Here is a 23672-nt window from a genome sequence, read left to right as displayed (position 1 = left end):
TCTAATATTTATTTTGCATTTATTCAGCATATATGTATTATGTATAATTTTTATAAATATATATGTATAGATGTATGTATATGTTGTCATCCTGATAGAACTTAAGCTTCTTGTGAGCAGAAAATTTCATTTTTCTACTTGTAACCTCAGTACCTAGCATAGTGTTTGGCACATAGTAGATATAGGAAGGCAAGTAGAGGAATCCTCCAATTACATTTAAGGGCCTGTGAAGGATTCCGGGGAGGACATAGAAACTATAGGAAGGACGGGTAAGGATAGGTGACAATCTGTATTATTGCTGGGGTTACCCATATTGACAAGGTCACTGACTCATCTAAATATGAAATAACCCAAGCCATAGATCCTAAAAGAGAATTGTGGTAAGAGGTAAGCTTCCTGGGAATTATCATCATTCATCATGTGGCAACCAGGTCCGTTTTTCATATGGAAAGTGTCACCCTGCCCCTTCCAACCTCAATCCAACAACCATTCTCCTTTTTCCTCTCACCCCTATTATTTTCTTTGATTATTGGTATCTTGAGGTTTGCAGTCTTACACAGAATGGGAGGCATTCTTGAATGAATCATTCCAAGGTTCAAGTCAGACTTCAGTAATGTGACTTAATCAGATTCAATACAGTGAAAATATTTGTGGTTTTTCTAAAGATTGTAGATTTCCACAGAAATGGAAAAATGAATGCACACTAAAACATGATAGAAATGCTTTGAAACAAAAGCAATTTAAGGGGAAAAACATTATTTTGTAATGATTGAGAAATCTCTGGGCACTGACGTACATAATTGGAGTGGATAACTTTTCTACTTCAAATTAGCTCTTCATCTAAAAATGTCAAAGGGAATTTTTCCACATTTTAATAATATCCTCCAAATTGGGGGGCTTAAGTTAATTGCATAAGAGCAGTTTCTTATACATGGTTCTCATTTGTTTTCTCAGCTCTTCCAAAATTTCAGAATCTCTCTTCCCTTAATTCCTATATCCTTTAACAATATTGTTTTGAGACAAGTCTTAAAAATTCAACAAATGTACCAAAAAAAACAAAAAACCAACAACAGGGATTTAAACAAGATCCAAAGAGGAAATTCCTAACTCCATTACTTTGGAATGCAAACCAATGTACTATATAGTGCAAAAGTAATTTTATTTCTGTTGCATCTTAGCAAAGAATTAAAATTCAGAGACTTTATTCTTCCTTGACATAAAAGTTTAATTCAATATGAGAAATATTTTTTTGAAAGCTGCAGCCCTAAAACTTTGGGAAGTGATGGCAATTTTCCTTTGAGTGATTTCTAGGAGGCAGTTATCATCCTTAGCCCTAAAAATGTCAATGTATTTATCTCTGCGGACCTATAAGAGAAAAAGAAAACCTCAAAGTTAGGTTACATTATTAGTATATTCTGTTGAATGGGAGGGTAAACTAGGACCAAATTCATCTCAGCAATAGGAATGTTTATTGATGTGTATGGGCTATCATACTGTAACCAAAAAATGTCCACAGTTCTAATTATGGGGTCCAGGCCTTATTCAACAAATCCTAACATTCTCTTCATGTAGCTTTGTGAGTCATCTCCAATTCACCCCAAACTGGTCCTATTTTTGACTGCGTCTATATTCAAAGAAAATAAAATCCTGCCCCTAAATCCAGTTCCCTTGTCTTAATCTATTACTATGGGATGGTTACTTACACTGGCCACTCATGGCTCTGGATCTACCACCAGCCTACCATCAATCAGATGGTGCTCACTTTTGTATTTCCATGGTGCTATCTAAATGTCTATCAATGGCATAGTACTAGAGTCCTCTGTTGCCCTCCCCAACTGTCTATACCTCTATTTATTTTCCACATTTATTTCTATAGTTTTCTCCTTGTTTCAATTTAGCTTCCTATATGGTCTATCCTTCCTTGCCTATCTAGACTCCAGTCTTTCTGAACAAAGACCCAGTATCGCCTACCTTTTTTTTTTAATGAGGTTTTTTTTTAATTTTATTTAGTCAATTTAGAACATTATTCCTTGGTTACAAGAATCATGTTTCTTTCACTCCCTACCCACCCCACCCCTTCCTGTGGCCAACAGGCAATTATACTGGGTTTTATGTGTGTCTTTCATCAGAACCTATTTTCATGTTGTTGATGTTTGCACTAGGATGTTCATTTAGAGTCTACATCCCCAATCATATCCCCCTTGACCCATGTAATCAAGCAGTTGCTTTTCTTTCATGTTTCTGGTCCCACAATTTTTCCTCTGAATGTGGATAGTGTTCTTTCTCAAAAATCCCCCCCGGGTTGTTCTGGATCACTGCATTGCCACTAATGGAGAAGTCCATTACATTCGATTGTACCACAGTGTATCAATCTCTGTATATGATGTTCTCCTGCTTCTGCTACTCTCACTCTGCATCAATTCCTAGAGGTAATTCCAGTTCACATGGAATTCCTCCACTTTATTATTCCTTTGAGCACGATAGTATTCTATCACCAACATATACCACAATTTGTTCAGCCATTCCCCAATTGATGGGCATCCCCTCATTTTCCAATTTTTGGCCACCACAAAGAGTGCAGCTATGAATATTCTTGTACAAGTCTTTTTGTCCATTATCTCTTTGGGAACAGACCCAGCAGTGCTATGGCTGGATCAAAGGGTAGACATTCTTTTATCGCCCTGTGGGCATAGTTCCACATTGCCCTCCAGAATGGTTGGATCAATTCACAACCCCACCAGCAATGAATTAATGTCCCTACTTTGCCACATCCCCTCCAGCATTCATTACTTTCCTTTGCTGTTATGTTAGCCAAACTGCTAGGTGTGAGGTGGTTCCTCAGAGTTGTTTTGATTTGCATCTCTCTGATTATAAGAGATTTAGAACACTTTTTAATGTGCTTATTAATAGTTTTGATTTCTTTATCTGAAAATTGCCTATTCAAGTCCCTTGCCCATTTATCAATTGGAGAATGGCTTGACTTTTTGTACAATTGATTTAACTCTATAAATTTTAGTAATTAGACCTTTGTCAGAGGTTTTTGTTATGAAGATTGTTTGCCAGTTTGTTACTTCCCTTCTAATTTTGGTTGCATTGGTTTTGTTTGTATAAAAACTTTTAAATTTAAAGTAATCAAAATTATTTATTTTACATTTTATGATTTTTTTCTAACTTTTGTTTGGTCTTAACATCTTTCCTTTCCTATAGGTCTAACATGTATACTATTCTGTGTTCACCTAATTTACTTATAATTTCCTTCTTTATGTTCAAATTATTCACCCATTCTGTTTATCTTGGTGTCGGGTGTGAGATGTTGATCCAAACCTCTCCTATACTATCTTCCAATTTTTCCAGCAGTTTTTATCAAATAGTGGATTTTGCTCCCAAAATCTGGGATCTTGAGGCTTATCAATTGGAGAATGGCTTGACTTTTTGTACAATTGATTTAACTCTTTGTAAATTTGAGTAATTAGGCCTTTGTCAGAGGTTTTGTTATGAAGATTGTTTCCCAGTTTATTTCCCTTCTGATTTTGGTTATATTGGTTTTGTTTGTACAAAAACTTTTTTTAATTTGATGTAGTCAAAATTATTTATTTTACATTTTGTGACTCTAAGTCTTGCTTGTTTTTTTTTTTTAAAACCCTTACCTTCCATCTTGGAGTCAATACTGTGTATTGGCTCCAAGGCAGAACAGTGGTAAGGGCTAGGCAATGGGGGTCAAGTGACTTGCCCAGGGTCACACAGCTGGGAAGTGTCTGAGGCCAGATTTGAACCTAGGACCTCCCATCTCTAGGCCTGGTTCTCAATCCACTGAGCAACCCAGCTGCCCCCTCTTGCTTGTTTTTAAAATCTTTCCCTTACCAAAGGTCTGACATGTATACTATTCTGTGTTCACCTAATTTACTTATCATTTCCTTCTTTATATACAAGTCATTCACCCATTCTGAGTTTATCTTGGTGTAGGGTGTGAGATGTTGATCCAAACCTAATCTCTCCCATAATGTCTTCCCATTTTCCCAGCAGTTTTTATCAAATAGTGAGTTTTTATCCCAAAAGCTGGGATCTTTGGGTTTGTCATAGACTGTCTTGCTGAGGTCAATTACCACAAGTTTATTCCACTGATCCTCCTTTCTGTCTCTTAGCAAGTACCAAATTGTTTTGATGACTACTGCTTAATAGTATAGTTTGAGATCTGGTACTGCAAGGCCACCTTCCTTTGTATTTTTTTTTTCATTATTTCCCTATATATCCTTGATCTTTTGTTCATCCAAATGAACTTTGTTATGGTTTTTTCTAATTGAGTAAAAAAGTTTTTTCAAATTTGTAGTTGTGTTCATATAGTTCCTGTGTTTGTCTCGGCAGATAGATTCCTAAGTATTTTATATTGCCTCTAAGGTTCTGACCAGCAGCCCTTATAAGAAAGGAAAGAGAGAAGATTGACCCTTGGGGGAAGGGCTGAAGTCAAGGGGATGGATAAGAATGGAGGCAGACACTAATGCAATATTAAGAGCTGCACAGATCAAGCCCCCGCTACCCAACTTCACAAGGACACGAGGCAATTAGATAACTTTAAATCAACAACACGGGAGTCAGAAATGAGTATAGAGAGCAGCTGAGAGAAAAGCCACTGATCGCTTAGAGCTATCACTCTAAGCACGGGCTTGAGGATAGGCGATTAAGAAGAAAAGGTTTTTCACAGAGATAAAGGAAATTCCATGAGAGAGCTGTTCTTGGTGAGAGGCCAAGCTCCAGGAAGGAGAGGGACAGATGAAAGAGATTTTTAAAAAGGGCTGGCTTTCTGTGAGCTGCTCGTATTTATTGACATTGTGATGCACAGGTATGTAATACATATTAATGAAGAAACATTGGATTGCCATTGGTTCAGGTATAAATTACAACAAGGCAGAGGTGTGGATTGTCTCAGCCAGGTGAGCACAAAGAAACCTGAGTTCGAGCCTAAACCTTAAGAATGTTGGGATCAAAGGTCAGTGCCTTTCTTGCCATGCGCAGGACTGAGTATGTGCTCTCCTAAAACAATCCTTACAGATTAATTATCCTCCTTGTGCATACACAGGTGTGGACTGTTACATTGCCCAAGGTGATTTTGAATGGAATTTCTCTTTCTAATTCCTGCTGCTGAGATATGTTGGAGATATATAGAAATGCTGATGACTTATGTGGGTTTATTTTGTATCCTGCAACTTTGCTAAAGTTGTTAATTATTTCCACTAGATTTTTAGTTGATTCTCTAGGATTCTTTAAGTAGACCAGCATATCATCTGCAAAGAGTGTTAGCTTAGTCTCTTCATTGCTGATTTTAATACCTTTGATTTCTTTTTCTTCTCTAATTGCTACTGCTAGTGTTTCTTGTATAATGTTAAATAATAGAGGTGATAGTGGGCATCCTTGATTCACTCCTGATCTTATTGGGAATGCATATAGTTTATCCCCATTGCAGATGATGTTTGCTGATGGTTTTAGATAGATACTGTTTATTATTTTTAGGAAAGGCCCTTCTATTCCTATACTTTCTAGTGTTTTCAATAGGAATGAGTGTTGTATTTTGTCAAAGGCTTTTTCTGCATCTATTGAGATAATCATGTGATTTTTGTTGATTTGCTTGTTGATATGGTCAATTATGTGGATGATTTTCCAGATATTGAACCATCCTTGCATTCCTGGTATAAATCCCACCTGATCATAGTGAATAACAATCATGATAACTTGCTGGAGTCTTTTTGCCAATATCCTATTTAAGATTTTTGCATGTATGTTCTTTAAGGAGATTGGTTTGTAGTTTCCTTTCTCCATTTTTGACCTGCCTGGCTTTGGAATCAGTACCATATTTGTGTCATAAAATGAGTTAGAACTCCCTCTTTGCTTATTATGTCAAATCATTTGTATAGTATTAGGATTATTTGTTCTTTGAATGTTTGATAGAATTCATTTGTGAATCCATCTGGCTCTCTGGATTTTTTCTTAGGGAGTTCTTTGATGGCCTGTTTGATATCTTTTTCTGATATGGGATTATTTAAGAATTCCATTTCTTCTTCTGTTAATCTAGGCATTTTATATTTTTGTAAATATTCATTCGTATTACCTAGATTGGCATATTTATTGCCATATAATTGGACAAAATTGTTTTTAATGATTGCCTTAATTTCCTCCTCATTGGAAGTGAGTTCTCCCTTTCCATCCATGATACTGTTAATTTGGCTTTCTTCTTTCCTCTTTTTTATTAGATTTATCAGTGCTTTTTTCTATTTTGTTTTTTCAAAATACGAGCTTCTAGTATTATTTATTAGTTCAATAGTTCTATCATGTTTCATTTTATTAATTTCTCCCTTAATTTTTAGGATCTCTAATTTGGTTTTCTTCTGCGGATTTTTAATTTGTTCACTTTCAAGTTTTAATTGATTTGCATGTCCAACTCATTGACCTCTTCCCTACCTAATTTTTTAATATATGAATTCAAGGATATAAATTTCCCCCTAAGTACTGCTTTGGCTGCATCCCGTAGATTTTGAAAGAATGTCTCATCATTGTCATTTTCTTCAATGAAATTAGTAATTGTTTCTATGACTTGTTCTCTAACTAGCTGATTTTGGAGAATCATATTATTTAATTTCCAATTAATTTTTGATTTGGCTCTCCATGTACCCTTACTGATCATTATTTTTATTGCCTTATGATCTGAAAAGATTGCATTTATTATTTCTGCTTTTCTGCATTTGTATGTCATGTTTTATGACCAATATGATCAATTTTTGTGAATGTACCATGCCCTGCTGAAAAGGTGTATTCCTTTTTGTCCCTATTTATTTTTCTCCACATATCTAATAACTATTTTTTCTAAGATTTCATTCACATCTTTTACCTCTTTCTTGTTTCTTTTTTTATTTGATTTATCTAAATTTGATAGTGTTGGTTCAGGTCTCCCACTAGTATAATTTTACTATCTATTTACTCCTTCAATTCTACTAGTTTCTCCATTAGAAATTTGTGTGCTATACCATGTGATGTATACATGTTGAATAATGATATTTCCTCATTATCTATACTACCTTTTATCAGGATGTATTTACCTTCCCTATCCCTTTTGATCAGGTCTATTTTTACTTTGGCTTTTTCAGATATCATGACTGCAACTCCTGCATTCTTTCTGTCAGTTGAGGCCCAATAGGTCTTGCTCCAAACTTTAATTCTGACCTTGTTAGTATTTATCCACCTCTGGTGTGTTTCTTGTAGATAATATATGGTAGGATTCTGGATTCTAATCCACTCTCCTATTCATCTACGTTTTATGGGTGAGTTCATCCCATTCACATTCAAAGTTATGATTGTCACTTTTGAATTCCCCAGAATTTTCATATCCTCTCCTAGTTCTGTCCTTTCTTCTTTTGCTATATCCTGTTAACCCAGTGGTTTACTTTTAGTCAATCCCCCTATTCCCCTCCCTCAATATGCTTCCCTTTCTGGCCCCTCCAATTTTGTTCCCTTCTTGTTTCTTTTAGGGTCTGTTAAGTTCCATCCCCCCTCTACTTCCCTCTCTTTTTTGTACTCCCTTCCACCTACCCCCCTTAGTTTTCCTTCTTCCTTAACCTGTAGGATACAACTGACTTCAAAATCCCATTGGATCTAGATGCTCTTCCCTCTCAGAATTGATTTCACTGAAAGTAATGTTCGTGTATTACCTATTAGCACACTCTTCCTCTCCCTCTTATAAGAGTATTCTTCCCCTTCCCTTTCCATGTGTATCTTTGTGTGGCAAAGATTATTCTATTTATTTTATTTCTTCAAGTATCTCTTGGTACCATCGATTCCCCCTCCCACTGTTTTTTCTTTTTTTTTTGCATATCATTTTATAGCCCTTAATGCCCCAATATTTTCTCATGAAGGTCCCCCCTCCTTTTTACTTTTTATGTATATCATCTTATAGCACTTATTATCCCAATGTCTTCCTGTGGATGATTCTTCTAATTACTATAATGATGAATATAATTTTTGAGAGTTACACATAACATTTTCCCCATGTATTAATATATATATATAATTTGATCTAATTGTAGCCCTTAAAGAAGAGAGTTTGAATTAAAAAAACACTTTTCTCCTTTTCCCTCTCTTTCATATTTACCTTTTCATGTTTCTCTTGATCTTTGTGTTTGGATATCAAACTTTCCACTTAGTTCTGGTCTTTTCTTTACAAACACTTGGAAATTTTCTATTTTGTTGAATGCCAATACCTTCCCCTGGAAGTATATAGTCAGTTTTGATGGATAGGTGATCTTTGGTTGAAGACCCAATTCTCTTGCCTTTGTGAATATCATGTTCTAGGCCTTGTGGTCCTTTAGTATGAAAGGTGCCAGGTCTTGTGTGATCCTGATTGGTGCTCCTTGGTCTCTGAATGTCCTCTTTTGGGCTTCTTGTAGAATTTTTCTCCTTAGCTTGAAAGCTCTGGAATCTTTGGCAATTACATTCCTGGGAGTTGTTTTGGGGGGATTTCGTGTAGAGGGTGTTCTATGAACTCTTTCAATGCCTATTTTTCCCCCTTGTTCAAGAACTTCAGGACGGTTTTCTTGGATGATTTCTTGTAGTATGGTGTCAAGGTTTCTGGCTTTTCAGGTATACCAATGATTCTCAAATTGTCTCTTCTTCCTCTGTTTTCCTGATCTGTCACCTTGTCAGTGAGATATTTTATGTTTTCTTCTATTTTCTCAGTCTTTTGACTTTGCTTTATTAATTCTTGCTGTTTTTCAACATCATTGGTTTCCGTTGTTCAATTCTGGTCCTTAAGGCCTGGTTTTCTGCTTTAACCTTTTGGTATTCAGCCATGATTTCTTCATTTTTTTTAAACCATTTCCCACTTCTCTTGCTAGAAGGTTTCTATCTTTTTGATAAGTTCAAATTGAGATTCTTCCAGGGCTTGTGGACAATTTCCATTTTTTAAGAAGGTTTTGCCTTTGTTTGAATTTTGTCCTGTATTTTCTCTGTAGCCTGGGTTTTTCCTCTGTAAAAATTCTTGATGGTCACTGTCTTTTGTTTTTGTTTTTGGTTTTTTTTGGAAGGATTTTGAGGCTCCAGTGCACAATTAGATATCTCCAAGGATGTTTTACCTTCCCTTTTTAGTCAGAAATCTGAGTGAGCTGGGCAGGTTTTCTGTGTATGGAGTTAAGGAGCAAAGATTTTGCCTGAGGCAAGCTCTTGAATCTCCACAGTCCTTTGCAGCTCTTCTCTGTGCTACTATCCCAGGGGCACCCAAGGTCTGCGCTCTCCTGCCCGCCTGGATTTCCGGTCTATCTGCTTTCATGGGTAGGTCCCCAGCAGTCCTAGTCAGGCCCCAAGGAACAAGAAGTGCCCCCTTACTTGCTCTAGAGGTGCTAATCACTCACTCGCTGGTTCTGGTGCGTGCATTGGCTCTGAGCACTTAAAGTCTGCGGTCCATCACATGCTGGGTTTTCCTGTCTAGCTGCTTTCAGGTGTAGGTCCCTGGCGGTCATGGTCAGCTCCCAAGGACCTAGAGCTGCCCCTTGCTCATTCTAGAGGTGCCCCTCACTCACTGGTTCGGACGAGCTCTGGCTCTGGCTCTGGCTCCTCCATAGGTGGGGTTGGGGGTGGGTGGATCAGTTCGCATTTGTGTGGGACCTTTTTTGCCCTCTTATAGCGTGGAAATGCCCAAATCCCACATACCTTCAATGCTGCGCCCTACTGTACTATTCCTCCATTCTTCTGAAAATGATTTTTAAGGTCTTTTGAGGTAGTCTTTGTCGGTGTGTGATAGGGAGAGGAAGTGTCCCATGTCTAGACTGCCACCATGCTTACCCAAAAGTCGTAATAACAATTTTTAAGAGTTACCAATATCCTCTTTTCTTGTAGGGATACATATCATTTTAACTTATTTGGTCCATTGTTTTTTGTTATTGTTTTTTCCCCCTTTCTTAATTACCTTTTGATGATTCTCTTGCATTCTGTGTTTCAGCATCACATTTTCTGTTCAGGTCTGGTCTTTACAAATGCTTGGAATTCTTCTATTGTATTAAGGGACCATCCTTTCCCCTGCTGGGTAGTTGATTCTTGGTTGTAGACCTAGTTCCATTGCTTTAAATAATATCATATTCCATTCCTGTCCTTCAGTGTAGATGCAGTCAGATCCTGTGTTATCCTCACTGTAGTTCCATGGTATCTGAATGACTTCTTAGCAGCTTGTAATATTTTTTCCTTGGTCTTGTAGTTCTTGAATTTGGCTATAACATTTCTTGGTGTTGTCAGTTGGGGATTAAGTACAGGAGGTGATCTGTGGATTCTTTCAATCTCCACTTTTTCCTCTTGTTCTATAATGTTGGGGCAGTTTTCTTGGATAATTTCCTGTTGGATGATGTCCATGATTTTTCTTTTGTCATGGTCTTCTGGTAGATCAATGATTCTTTAAATTGTCTCTCCTGGACCTATTTTCTAAATCTTCTGATTTGTGTATGAGATGTTTCATATTTTCCTCAATTTTTTCAATCTTTTGATTTTGTTTTATAGTTTCCTGCTGCCTTGTGAAGTTGCTTGCTTCTAATTGCTGTATTCTGGTTTTTAAATACTGAATTTCATCCCTGGCTTTTTGGTCATCCTTCTCCTTCTGGTATGATTTTCTTTGGAGGTCATCTTTCATATTTTTTGCCTCATCTTTCATCTCCTTTGCCTCATTTTCAAGCTGATTAATTTTGGCTTTCAAGACACAATTTTCTCATTTTAGTTCAAGTGTCTCTGTTTCCAGATGACTTACCTTGCTTTTTAAGTTCTTTTTCCAGTTGTCTTCAGCTTCTCTTAATTGTTTTTTGAATTGTATTTTGAGTTCTTCCAAAGTCTGTGTCCAATTCACTGGAGTTTCTGTGTTTTTGCTTGGTGCTATTTGATCATCCTCTGTTACATTTGCTCTTTGTTCATTGCCTGGATAGAAGCTGTCGATTGTAATTTCTTTTTTCTTTTTCTGTTGTTTGCTCATAATTGCTCCCCCCCCCCTGCAGTTGCCTATAATCTTGTTCTTCTCATTATGTGCTGGATCTGTGGGTTTGGGCTTTTCTGTCAACCTTCACCCTTGGAGCTTAGCAAGGCACTCAGAGCAGTCTGTGGGGGAGAGGTGTTGAAGCTTGAGGTTCCTTGCCCTCTGATGGCTTAATAAGATTAAGCCCAGCTGAGTTGAATTTGCAGAGCTGGATGTGCCCTAAGGCCAAAACCTGGGTGGGTGGGGGCAATATGGAGTGTCTCTGCTGCCGCAACTATGCTGTCTCCTCTGTGCTTCTCCCTGAGGTGCCTCCCAGGTCCCCATTTTCAGAGTCCTGAGCCTGGCACAGCTTTGCTCATAAGGTACTCCCTCCATACTAGTGCCCTTGCCTGCCCAGGGATTCTGGCCACTGCTGGAGGTTCAGTACTGTGGGTGGGGGAGGGGTCCTGTGACCTTCTTTCTTCTTTCCCCTTAAACCCATGTTCTCGAATTCAGCTTTTGGGGAACTTACCTTTTAAGTTGAGCCCAGCAGGAGAGTTCCTTATCTCTGTCCTGTTGTTAGATTTGGTTTTCAGTCCCCTTGGAGCATTTTGTTTTTAATTGGTGAGGAAGGGTTTTCAGAAGTCTGAACTTTCACTACCTCTACACAGCCATCTTGACTCTGACTCTCATCACCTACCTTTTTTAACAAAGGAGTCTGATTCATGCATGATACAGCAACTGATAAAGAACCATTGTAGATTTTTATGTTTCAGAATGCCTTGATTAGAAAGATAATGTACAAAAACTAAGTGGGCAGTTTTGTGAAGGTACGATTGTCAGTTAGAAAAATACTCTATTAAATGATGGAGACCTTTATGATCTCTATCAAATTAACTTTCAAATAACTATGATAAAATTCAAAATGAATTCTGGAGCAGCATAATCCTCAAAAAGACAAGGTGAAGAATTTTTCAGCCCCAAACAATTTAGAAGGCTGGCAAGAAAAATCTACTGTAACAGGGTGGAAATAGAGCGAAAAGCAACATGTCAAGACAAGTTCTGCCATAGCAACAGGTCTTGAGGGGTGCTGAATCAGCACTAAAGTTTTCCTGAGCTCTCAGTCACAGATGGTAAGGGGAAGTCACAGTCTCTAAGAAAACAATTACAGGAATCCTTTTACTGGCTTTCAGTGAAAGACTCTTGTTGCACTGCCCGTATTAAGATCCAGGTTGTAATCCTGGGCAATAGTCTCAAGATGAGGAGGAGCACTAGCACACACCAGAGTGGTAGGTCACAGGGGATCAGGGGACCCTGTTCATAGCTCCAAGATGGAAAAGAATGTTTATGGTTAGACATAGGCCAATAGACAGGTGAAAGAGTATTAAATATACCTCTCCTTATTTCGCACCACCTTGGAACAGAAAACTTATAGAGCCTCCCCCTCCACTCCAAACTAGCTCTGAAGGCAGCTGTACAAAGAACTGAAGCTTAGAACTGTGCTCTCTTCACCACAGGTAAAGAACCCAACTTTAACAATTTTTTAAATTAAAGGAAAAGAAAAAGATTAGAAAACAAACAATTTAACAAAATAAATACAGTATAGAAATCTTATTTTAGTGACAGTAGATACCAAAACACAAATACAGAAAACACCAAAATCAATACTGCTATATCTAAAGTATCAAATAAAAATATAAATTGGTCTTAAGCACAAAAAAGAAATTAATGGAGGAGCTCCAAAAGAATTTTAAAAATCAAATAAGAAAGGTAAAAGAGAAATTGGGGAAAGAAATGAAAGTGATACAAGAAAATTGTGGGGAAAAAAGATACAATATCTTGGGAAATGAAGCACCAAAAGATGCTGGGGAAATGAATACCTTAAAAAACAGAATAGGCCAATTGGTAAAGAGGCACAAAAATCCACTGAAAAGAACTTCTTAAATGAAAAATTATAAACAAAGATTCACTGAAGAGAACTTTTTTTCTTTTTATTTCTTTATTTTTCATATTTATTATAACTTATTACATATTTATAGAACATTATTCCTTGGTTACAAGTATATAAATCCCTTTTGAAGATTTTTCCCCTTCTGCTTTCCCTCATTAGCTAAAGCTGCTTTCCCCAATACACTCTTATCCCCCCTCCACTACTACCCTAGATCCATTCATTCACACTCAGCTTGGGGAACAGATAACTTTTAATGTCAATTCAATCAGATAATACAAAAGGAATAATGGGCAGGGAAGAATGGGAAAAGGAAAGTGGGAAAAGGGGGCCCCTGTCTCTATCTAAACCCTTTTCCCTCCCTCATTGAGTTTGGGGGGAACTCAGGCCTTGGCAGCCTGAGCCCCCTGTGAGAAAGTTAGGTTGACTCACCCCTGGGCAACAGGTGCTGAAGTAAAGTCTGCTCAGGTTTCTCTTCAGAAAGTCCCTTCAATTGGAAAGTGTTGGGGGGAAAGATTTCCAGTTACCAGCAGGAAAAATGGGTAACCCTCAGGAGGAAGCCTTTATCCACTTTCTCTCTTCGAAGACAGAGAGATCCTTACTGCTCTCTTCACTAGAGTCTTCTCCTCTCAGGAAATTCACTCTGGGGGCCCCTCCCCCGTTAACATGATCAATTTCATATACTCTTGAGTCTGGCACTTTTTCTCTAGTGTCAGCCTCTATCACATGGGGCTAATAGAAAAGAGGGCAAATTGGAAAATGTGATGATCAAAAGCTAAATACTTTTGAGAATGGACAGAATGAAAGGAGAGAGAAAAAGGATAAATAGGGGCAGAATAGGAGTAAGTAATATACAGTAATCATAATGGTGAAAAAAATTTACAAGTTTCTCTAATAAAGGCCATATTTCTCAAAAAAGATAGAGAAATAAGTCAAATATATAAGAATACAAATCATTCCCCAACTGATAAATGATTTGACTAGGCAATACAAACAAGCAGTTCTCAGATGAAGTAAAACTCTCTAAAGACATGTGAAAAAAATGCTCTAAATCACTATTAATTAAAGAAACACAAGTTAAAACTCTGAGGTACCACACCACACCTATCAGAGTGGCCAATATAACAGAAAAGGAAAATATCAAACCTTGGAGGCACAAACCTTGGAAGCAATGTGTGAAAACTGAGACAATGCACTGTTGGAGGAGTTGTGAACTAATAGAACCATTCTGGAGAGCAATTTGGACCTTTGCCCAAAAGGCTTTAAAATAATACATATCCTTTGACCCAGAAATACCATTACTAAGTTTCCATCTCAAGGATATTTTTTTTTAAAAAGAGAGAGGGGAAGAAGCTACCTATACAAAATTATTTACAGTAGCTCTTTTTGCAGTATCAAAGAATTGGAAAATGAAGGGATACCCATCAATTGGGGAATGGCTAAGTAAGTTATATTATATAACTATAATGAAATACTATTGTTTTATAAGAAATGATAAGGAGTAGGTACTCAGAAAAATCCAGAAAAGTTTACATGAACTGAAGCAGAGTGAAGTAAATAGAAATAGAAGAACATTGTACACAGTGACAGAAATATTGAACAGTGAATGACTGTGAATAACTTATTTTCAGCAATAAAATGATCCAAAACAATCCCAAAAGGATTCATGATAAAAAAAAAAATGTCCTTTGCTTCCAGAGAAAGAGTTGATGGAGTCTGAATACAGACAATAGCAAACTTTTTTTTCACTTTCTTAATTTTTTGTTTCATTCCATAAAAGGATTAATATGGAAAAATCTTTTACATGATTGGATATGTAAACATTTCTATATCAGATTGCTTACCATCTCAGTAGGAGGAGGAAAAGGAAGGGATAGAGAGACTCAAGACTCAAAATCCTTATTGAATGCTGGAGACTGTTTTTACCTGTATTTAGAGAAAAAATAAAATTCAAAACTTTAGGGATTTCCTTTATTAGGAAAAATATTTTATTTAAGTTACTGTGCAGCAGACTAAGTGAGAAGTAGAGCTCCAATTATAGCAGGAAACTAGAAATATGGAAATGAAATTTGCAAGAAAAATCAGAAATTGACATATATTTAAGAGTCATTAACCCAGAGAGCTTAAGACATGAGAATGTTTGAGGTCTCCAAGAGAAAAAAGAAGGATGTTAGTGATAGAACTTTAGAATACTTCTATCTAATAAAGTGGTATAAATAATAATAATTAATTTTATATGGTGCTTTGTGGCTTGCAGATCATTTTACAAACATCTCATTTTATCCTCACAACAAGTTTAGCAGGTACTATTATTATCATCATTTTACAGATGAGGAAACTAAGACAGATAGAGATGAAATGACTTGCCTGAGGCCATACAGCTAGTAAATGTGTAAGGCCAGATTTCACTTCAAGTCTTCCTAACTCCATTTCCAGTCCTCTATCTATTAGCAAGAAAAAGTCATTAAAGGAGATATGAAGATCAATTAGAGAGATGAAAGGAGAACCAGCATAATCTAACAATGAATTCCATTTACATAGCACTTTAAAATTTGCAAAGCACTCGTGCAAGTCTGTAATGTAAGTACTACAGACATTATTATCCTCATTTTACAGAGGAATGTAGAATTTAAAATGGTTGTTTGCCATAAACTGTGGCATTTAAAAGAGTTGATTGTCATAAACTGTAGTGAGTTAAAATGGTGGAAGATATAAATTGTGATAGATATAAGAGAGGGTGAGTAAATTTGACCGCAGAAAATATGTTTCACTACAGTGTCTTGGGTTTAAATCAAAATATAATGTGGTCGCCAGGGAATTATTCCCAATTATTCAAATACCCAAGTCAACTGGGTTTTATAGAGATTTTAATTAATACAAATGTGGAATTAAAGAAAAGAGAGAAAGAGAGAAAAAGGAAATAAGTATGAAGGGCCTTAAGCCAACATGGCCTAGACCTGAGTCTTAAGAGAGAGAGAGAATCAGTCAGTTTTTTATCACTCACCACAAGATTTGTCTTAAGCAAGGGTGTCTGGGGAACAGAGTCTTCCCAGAGAGAGTTCCAGCCAGAGTCAGCCTCCCAAGGGACTTCTTCTCAAGAGATCTTCAAAGGGCCTCCTCCAAAAGGATCTATCTCCAAGGTTCTATCTCCAAGCCTCCCAAGCCTCCAAAGATTTAAGGATCTCCAATGATCCCTTTGCTCAAGAGATTCCTTTTCTTATATAGGGTTTTTTTCCTATGTCACCTCCCCTAAGTTCTTCCATCTACCAATCATCATAAATGTTTTCTAAAAGACAGCCCATCTGAATTCCTGCTAAGTCGACTAATCTCCTCAGGAAGTCTGAACCAGAGAAAATGCTGCTATGTCGACTAATCCCCTTAGTAAGTCTGAACCAGAGAAAACACAGCTGAGTCGACTAATCTCATTAAGAGAAAACTTGCCCGACCCTTTTAGGTACCTAGCATCCCATTGTATCAATTCTAAAAAACAGGCATGGCTCAAAGAACTCCTTGCCTTATTATAAGCATGGGTCCAAGTACTTTCATTGTTTAGCAAGGAGTTTTCTCCCCTAAAGCAGTCTTAAGTACAGGTGGAGTAGAGGTCCTCCCATTTCTGATCCTGGCGAGTTCTCACATCAAAATGGGGAATGTTTCTAGTAGCGAATTTGTTCCAATGGAGGATTCCTCAATGTGGAAATTTTTAACATTCACAAGTCTGAGAAATTTCAAGATTTACAGGAAGAAATTAAGTCTCAGAGATATTAAATGACTTATCTATGGTCATGATGATACTAAAGTTCTGAGGTATGATTTGAACCAAAATATTTCCTGACTCTCCATGCAATGCTCTTGCCATTAAAAACCACTATTAAAGTCAAGAAAGGAGTAATTACTCAGAATCTCAGTCTAACCTATACCTGCAAAAACAAAAATCTACTCTACAACATAAATGATAAGTAGTATTTCAACTTTGCTTCAACCTTCAGCAAGAAAGGCCCCTCTGTCTCTTAAGGCAGTTCATTTTACCCTTTTCTTTTTTCCTTAAAGTTTTCCAGAATGACTATGGAGAGTTACTACATTTTAAATACGGAATAGAAACTTTGACTTTCAGTTTAACTGTCATTTTGAAGTACAAATTAATTGTAGCTGAAAATAGCTGAGAAGAGACCATAAAAAGAGAAAGAATAAGGACCAAGAGAATTTATTTCTGATAAAATTGAGTTTAACCCTTGTTTTATGGAGAAATATGAAGATAATTCCTAATAGACTTTACTTAGTATCCTGAGAGAACCAAAAAGAAGTAATGTGTTTCCAGAATTTATGAGGTCAAAAATAAAATTATGGTTACAGTTGATGCTAGTAGTGATATTTGGCTTAGTTTATATATTGCAAATAATCTTTTATGTCTATGTTTTATCATTTGCTAAACTATTAATAAATTATGTAGCCAGTAACTGATGTTTATTTAAGCCAAGGAGATTCAATGATTTGATAGATAATGTTAAAATCAAAAACATATGGGGAAAGAATTTTCTCCAGTTAATTAAATAATGATTTTAAAAACTTGTTATAAGGGTTTAGAGATAGCTAATTAATTAATTATTAATATTAGAACATACCCCTTAATCACCCTGGAACTCCGATGAAGATGAATAAAGAAAATTATTCAGGAGCAGGTACAGAGCAGGGGTGATCATCCCATACACTTGGGAAGGGGGTGTCAACTCTAAAACCTGCTACACATCAAACCCAAATATTTTCTCTCTTCAATTGAATTTGATAATCCATCACTTATCAACAGAAACAATTCTGCCCATTGCTCCTGGTTATGCCTTCTGCAGTCAACTACAGGAGATCTAATCCTACTTCCATATATATGACAACCTTTCAGCTGTTTCTAGGCAACTATAATCACCACCACCATCTCCAAGTCTTCTCTTTCCCTGGCTTAATATTCCTTGTTCCTTCCATTGATTCTTGTATGGAAAAAATCTCAAGGCCCTTAACCATCCTGGCCACCTTCTTTTGGCTCGTTTCCATTCATCTACATCCATCCTAAAATGTGACAGAATGGAACCTGATGTGAGTTTACCTTCTATTTCTGTTAAATAACCCCCCTGCCCAATAAATAGTTCACAAAATCAGTATCATCCCCAGTAAATTGCCATTTCATAATGAATCTATTTCTAAATTTCTAACATGTATCTCTTCTACAATCATGAAGACACCATTCTAATTTGGACCCTGCTGTTACTTCACTGACTGATTCAATTGGTTTCACTGTATCCTTTCCAGTACAACCATCACATGGATGGCAAGATAATCTTTCTAAGGTACTAGTCAATCCATGTGTCTTTCTCAGGAACTTTCAGTGGCTTATCATTGCTTCTAGGATCAAATACAAACACCACAGTTTGGCATTAAAGGCTTTCCACAATCTTTCCTCCATCTGCCTTTCTTACCTTATTTTTCATTACTCCTTTTCATTCATGCTATTTCAGGCAAATAGGATTACTAACTATTCCCTGAACTCAATATTCTCTCCCTTCTTTATGGCATTGCATAGGTTACGTCCTTTGCCTGGAATGTATTCCCTCTTCAACTTCTTATCTTTCAAGACTCAGTTTAAGCAATACCTCTTATAGTAAGCCTTTTCAGATTTATTAATATTTTCACCCTCATCAAATCATCTTGTATCCATCCTTTGCTTAGCTGTCAAAGTAACATCCTAAAGCACACATATAACCACGTCACCCCCTTCTATAAACACCAATGACTCCCTATCCCTTTAGAACCAAATATAAAATCTTTTGGTATTCAAAGCCCTTCATAACCTGCCCTCCCACCAATCTAATTACAACTTGGACCCAATCCTCATGAACTCTGAAAAATCTAGTGACACTGGTCACCTTTCTGTTGCCCAAACAAGGTACTCCCCATTCTTATCTGAGCATTTTCACTGGCTTTCCTCCATACCTGGAATGTTCTTTCATCTCATCTTCCCCTCCTGAATTCCTTCAGGTCCCAGATAAATTTTAGAACCCTCTTAATTCTAGTTTTTTCCCTTTATTACCTCCAGTATATTCTATTTATAGCTTGTTTATACATAATTATTTGCATATTTTCTTCCCAATTAGATTGTGAGCTCCTTGAGAATAGAGACTGTCTTTTGATAATCCATCACTTATCAACAGAAACAATTCTCCCCATTGCTCCTGGTTATGCCTTCTGGAGTCAACTACAGGAGATAATTTCTTTGCATCCCTAGAATTTATCACAGTGCCTAGCACATAGTAGGCACTTAGCAAAGGTTCTCTAATATATATATATATATATATATATATATATATATCCAGTAAAACATAACTTCATTGATGGTGTAAGTTCTTGCAACAGTGCTTTGCACATAGTTAACACTTAATGGCATTAAAATAATTTAGTCACTAAATATATGTGTGAAGGGTATGTTTTTAGGGATGTCTTTATTAAACTTAATACTAAACCTTACAATAAAAAAAGACAGACAGACCAAAATCAAGATCCTTAACCAAACACCTTGTAACAATGCAACAAAGCAGGGCAACTGGGTGCTCAATGGATAGTCAGACCTGGAAACAGGAAATCTTGGGTTCAAATTTGACTTTAGACACTTTTCTGGGCATGTCACTTAACTCCAATTGCTTAGATTTAACTGCTCTTCTCCTTTGAGACTGTTACAGATGGAAGATAAGGGTTAAAAAAAGACAAATAATACAGTATAGTATAGCAGATCAAGTTAAATGCTGAAGGTTTTTCTTTACCATCATTTATTTGTCTAGTATGCTATATGAAAAAATGAAACAAGTCAAATATGGAGGTCAAAATCACATAAAATTGTAACAAACATTACAACTTTTAAAATAAAACTAATAAAACATTAGCAGCCTTGAAGCATGACTAGTTTGCTAGTCACATAATTTACCATGCTTTTTATAGGAAGACAACAATAGCTAAGCACTAGAATTGCACAGGAAACCTCTGAGAAATAAAATGTATGAAATGAGCATATTATATACAGAGGGCAGTGTCAATACTCAGATCATGGAAGCAGCTACTTAGCAAACTGAACATTAATAAAAAGCAGCCTAGATTTGGCCTCTGAAGCTCAAAGATGTTACATTTCTTTATAGCTCTATCTTGCCCTAATCTATGGAATGCAGGAATATACATGTAGTATATGTAAACATATATATTGATTACATATTTTACATAATTATCAAGCATATTTGTGAATAATTTAATATCTTTGTATTGTTCATATATATACACATGTAAAATAATTGAATATATCTATATAGTTCTCCCACTTTTTGATCCATCAAGTCATATCCACAAGCATTTATTAGATGCTTACTATGTGTCAGGCATTGGGCTAAATGCTAGAATACAAAGAAAGCCAAAAATATTCCTGCCCCCAAGAAGCCTTACTTTCTCATGAGACAACATGCAAAACAACTATGTGCAACCAAGATTATGTCAAGTAAAATGGAAGTAATTTCAGAGGGAAGGCATTAGCATTAAGAGGGACTGAGGGAGATTTCTTGCAAAAAGTGAGATTTTAGCTATTACTTCCAGAAAGCCAGAAAAGCCAGGAGGCAGAGGTGAAGCATGACAGCATAACAGGCAAAGGAAACAGTGTAGTATCACAAAAATGCATGCAGTCAAGGATAGAGTGTTTTGTGCAGGCAATAGGCAAGAGACCAATGGGATTGGGTTGTAGAGTACTTGTAGGAGAGTAGAATGTAAGGAGACTGGGAAGGAAGGTTTCAGGTGGTGAAGGGCTCTAAAAGTCAAATTGATGGTTTTGTATTTGATCCTGGAGTGAGGTGGAGGAGGCAACACTGTCAAATTTGTGCTTTAGGAAGATTACTTTAGTAGCTGAATGGAGGATGAACTAGAGTGGAGAGAGCCTTGAATTAGGGAGAAAGTATGCAACAGTTCACAAGCATGAGGTGATGAGGGTCAGAGCAGGGGTCATATATGAGAAATGTTCAGAAGGTAGAATCAGCATGACTTAGCAACAGAATGTATAAAGGATTGGAGAGATTAAAGATTCTAGGATGAACCCACCATTGTAAGCCAGAGTGACTGGGAGGGTGCTGATGCCCTGGATAGTAAGGAAATTAGAAAGAGGAGAGTTAGAGTAAGGATTGGGTAGGAAGGGATAATAAATTCCATTTGGACATGTTGAATTTAATATGTCTGAGAAATCTAGTTGGAGACATCATATAGGCAGTTGGAGATGGAGCTCAGGAGAGAAGTTGGGCCAGTATATATATATGCAGATTCATATATATATATGAATCTTCTACATAAGAGATAATAATTGTATCCTTAGGAGATGATCTAAGGGAACTAGTTTTTAGGGGCAAGAAGACCCAGGAGAGACCTCAAGAAAGAAGTTAGGGTTAGCTATTTAGATCTAGGAATAATCTTCAGAGAGAATAATTGAATCCTTGGAAACTGATGAGATTACCAAGGGAGACATTTCAGAGAGATAAGAAGGTCCAGTGACACCCACAGTTAATGGGCATGTCTCTTGGGTGAAGATCCAACAAAGAAGTCTAAGAAGTCAGACAGGTAGGAGAACTAGGAAAGCAGTGTCAAAAACAAACAAACAAACAAAACTAGAGAAGGGGAATAAGGGGAGAAAGGAATAAGCATTTGTATAGTGCCTATGTGCCAAGCATTCTACGAATCTTATCTTATTTGATCCTCACAATAGCCTTGCTGTTATCACTCCCATAGTTGAGTAAACAGAGGCAAACATAAGTGGCTTACCCGGACATAGTATCTGAGGCTAGATTAGAACCATTTTGAAAACCAGTCCTCAGTCTATCGCACCATTGTGGAGGGTGAGGCACTAATTTGGCAGTTTGAACCTGGACATTTAAATCACTTACCTTCTCTGCCTGCCAGTTTCCCCACCTGTAAAATTGAGGTATCAAGAATCCCTGCTTCACAGGTTTGGGGAACCAAACGAGTTCATTTATGAGCACTCTAAAGCCCTAAAGCTCAGTACCAGAGTGGAACCATCACTACTGCTGTTTTTTTTTTGTTTGTTTGTTTTTTGCTCTTCTCAGGTTCTCAAACACTTGGAAGGCGGTTATTACTCATCCCTCGGTTTACAACGGAAGAAAAGTGGGGCACCTAACGAAAAGAAAGAGAATGGAAAAGATGGAAAAGGAGTTAATAGGATAGACGGCATTGAGAGGGAGGAGGAGAACAAGCTCTCTTACTCTTCACCACGCCGGACCCCAACTTCAACCCTGAAAGGGGCGGGGTTGGGGCGGGGGCGCTTCTTCCCTCCAACCTCCCGGCTTCCTGCGACAACCCTTCGTCACACCCTGAATGACGACGGCAGGCGTGCAGCCTCCCTGGATACGGGAGGCGGGACTTCCGGTCACGCTTGGCAACTGGACCCTCTTGGATTCTAGCGGCTGTGTGGACCGGAAGAGGCGATCTGATTCTTTTGGGTAACGCTCTCTCTACCTCCTTTTTTCTCAATCTTCCCCCCCTCATTTGCACCGCCAAAAAGAAAATACAAGCCCCCCCCCCCAAAAAAAAATGAAGCTCCTAAGCACTCTGAGGCGGCGACCGAGGGAACGAGGACCTGCGGGCTCACTGCCGGGGTCTACTCGTGGCCATTCGGGATTCGAGAGAACAAACAGGGATGGGAAGGTGGGAAACCGGGAAGGGAAGGGACCTGGGGCTCGAGGAAGAAAGAGAGAGCAGGATCCCAGAGTGAAGTGGTTGATGTTAAAGCATCCCTGGTATTAAGTTGGAAGGACCCTTTAGAGAGCTTTCGCCCAAAGCCCTTCACAGAAGAGGAAATTGAGGCCTAAGGAGAAAGGCAGCAAAGTGATAGCCAGCATTCAAACCCAAGTTTTGTTATGTTTTAAATCACAAGACTTGTTTCAAGTTTTCATTAATGAAAGATTGAAGCATTTATTAAGCGCTTAACTAAGTGCTAAGGATCCAAATAACAATATTTACATAGAAATTTTATTTTTATTATTAATATAATAAAACCATGACATAATTATATTGTGTAATCAAAATTATAGCCTGTAACTATTATGATTACATTTGTAATTCTGTATGTTTTATATAATTATTATGGTTACCTATAACGTTTGTTATATAATGAAAATATAAATTTAAATGGATAAATCAGTTATAATTTATGATTAATTTTTATACAAAGTAAGCCTTACAAAGTGCTTTACAAATGTATCTCATCTGGGGGTGGGGGAGTGGAGGATGAGGTACTATTATATCTGTTTTATTGATGAAGAAACAGACTGAAAAAGAAGTAGCTTACCCAAGGCAGCAGACCAGTAGAGCCAGGTTACAAATTCATATTTTCTTATGTCTTAAGACACAAAACGTAGCTTCAAGTTTTAATAAATGAAGGAATGAAGCTGTTTATTAAGTGCTGAAACTTGAGCAAGGCCCTGAGAAAACAAATAATAGCATATATAGAGAGATTTTTGAAATTACATCCTTAATATAAACCATTATATAGGATTATATAGGATACAGTGTGAATTATGGTATATTGTGATTATTATATAACAACTATTATTATTAACTAACATTTATAGAATACAAATGTATACATAATTGTTATATATTCAGTTATAATGATTTATAATTAATTTTTATAACATCATTAAGGTTTGCAAAGTACAGATATATCATCTCAACTTTAAGAGG

The 23672-nt window shown here is 37.0% G+C and overlaps 1 protein-coding gene and 1 long non-coding RNA gene across 3 annotated transcripts in view; one reads left to right on the top strand and one right to left on the bottom strand.

Annotated features, from left to right (window-relative positions):
• Positions 1 to 252: 252 nt before the first annotated feature.
• On the bottom strand, positions 253 to 22348 carry LOC107649798 (uncharacterized). Its single transcript, XR_001624064.2, has 3 exons — positions 22193 to 22348; positions 14759 to 14840; positions 253 to 1365 (listed from the first exon to the last, which is right to left on the bottom strand). It is a non-coding gene; the product is annotated as an uncharacterized LOC107649798 (long non-coding RNA).
• GEMIN8 (gem nuclear organelle associated protein 8) overlaps positions 22295 to 23672 on the top strand; it is a 31586-nt gene continuing 30208 nt past the window's right edge. The window contains exon 1 of one of the 2 annotated variants that reach the window (XM_007500907.3): positions 22295 to 22429. The gene's annotated coding sequence lies outside the window, so the exon portion shown is untranslated. The remainder of the gene's footprint in view (positions 22430 to 23672) is intronic. The other variant, XM_016424779.2, reaches the window with a different exon arrangement.

Source organism: Monodelphis domestica, chromosome 8, assembly GCF_027887165.1.
Source record: "Monodelphis domestica isolate mMonDom1 chromosome 8, mMonDom1.pri, whole genome shotgun sequence".
Taxonomy (NCBI): Eukaryota; Metazoa; Chordata; class Mammalia; order Didelphimorphia; family Didelphidae; genus Monodelphis; species Monodelphis domestica.
This window is presented reverse-complemented; position numbering and strand designations above follow the sequence as displayed.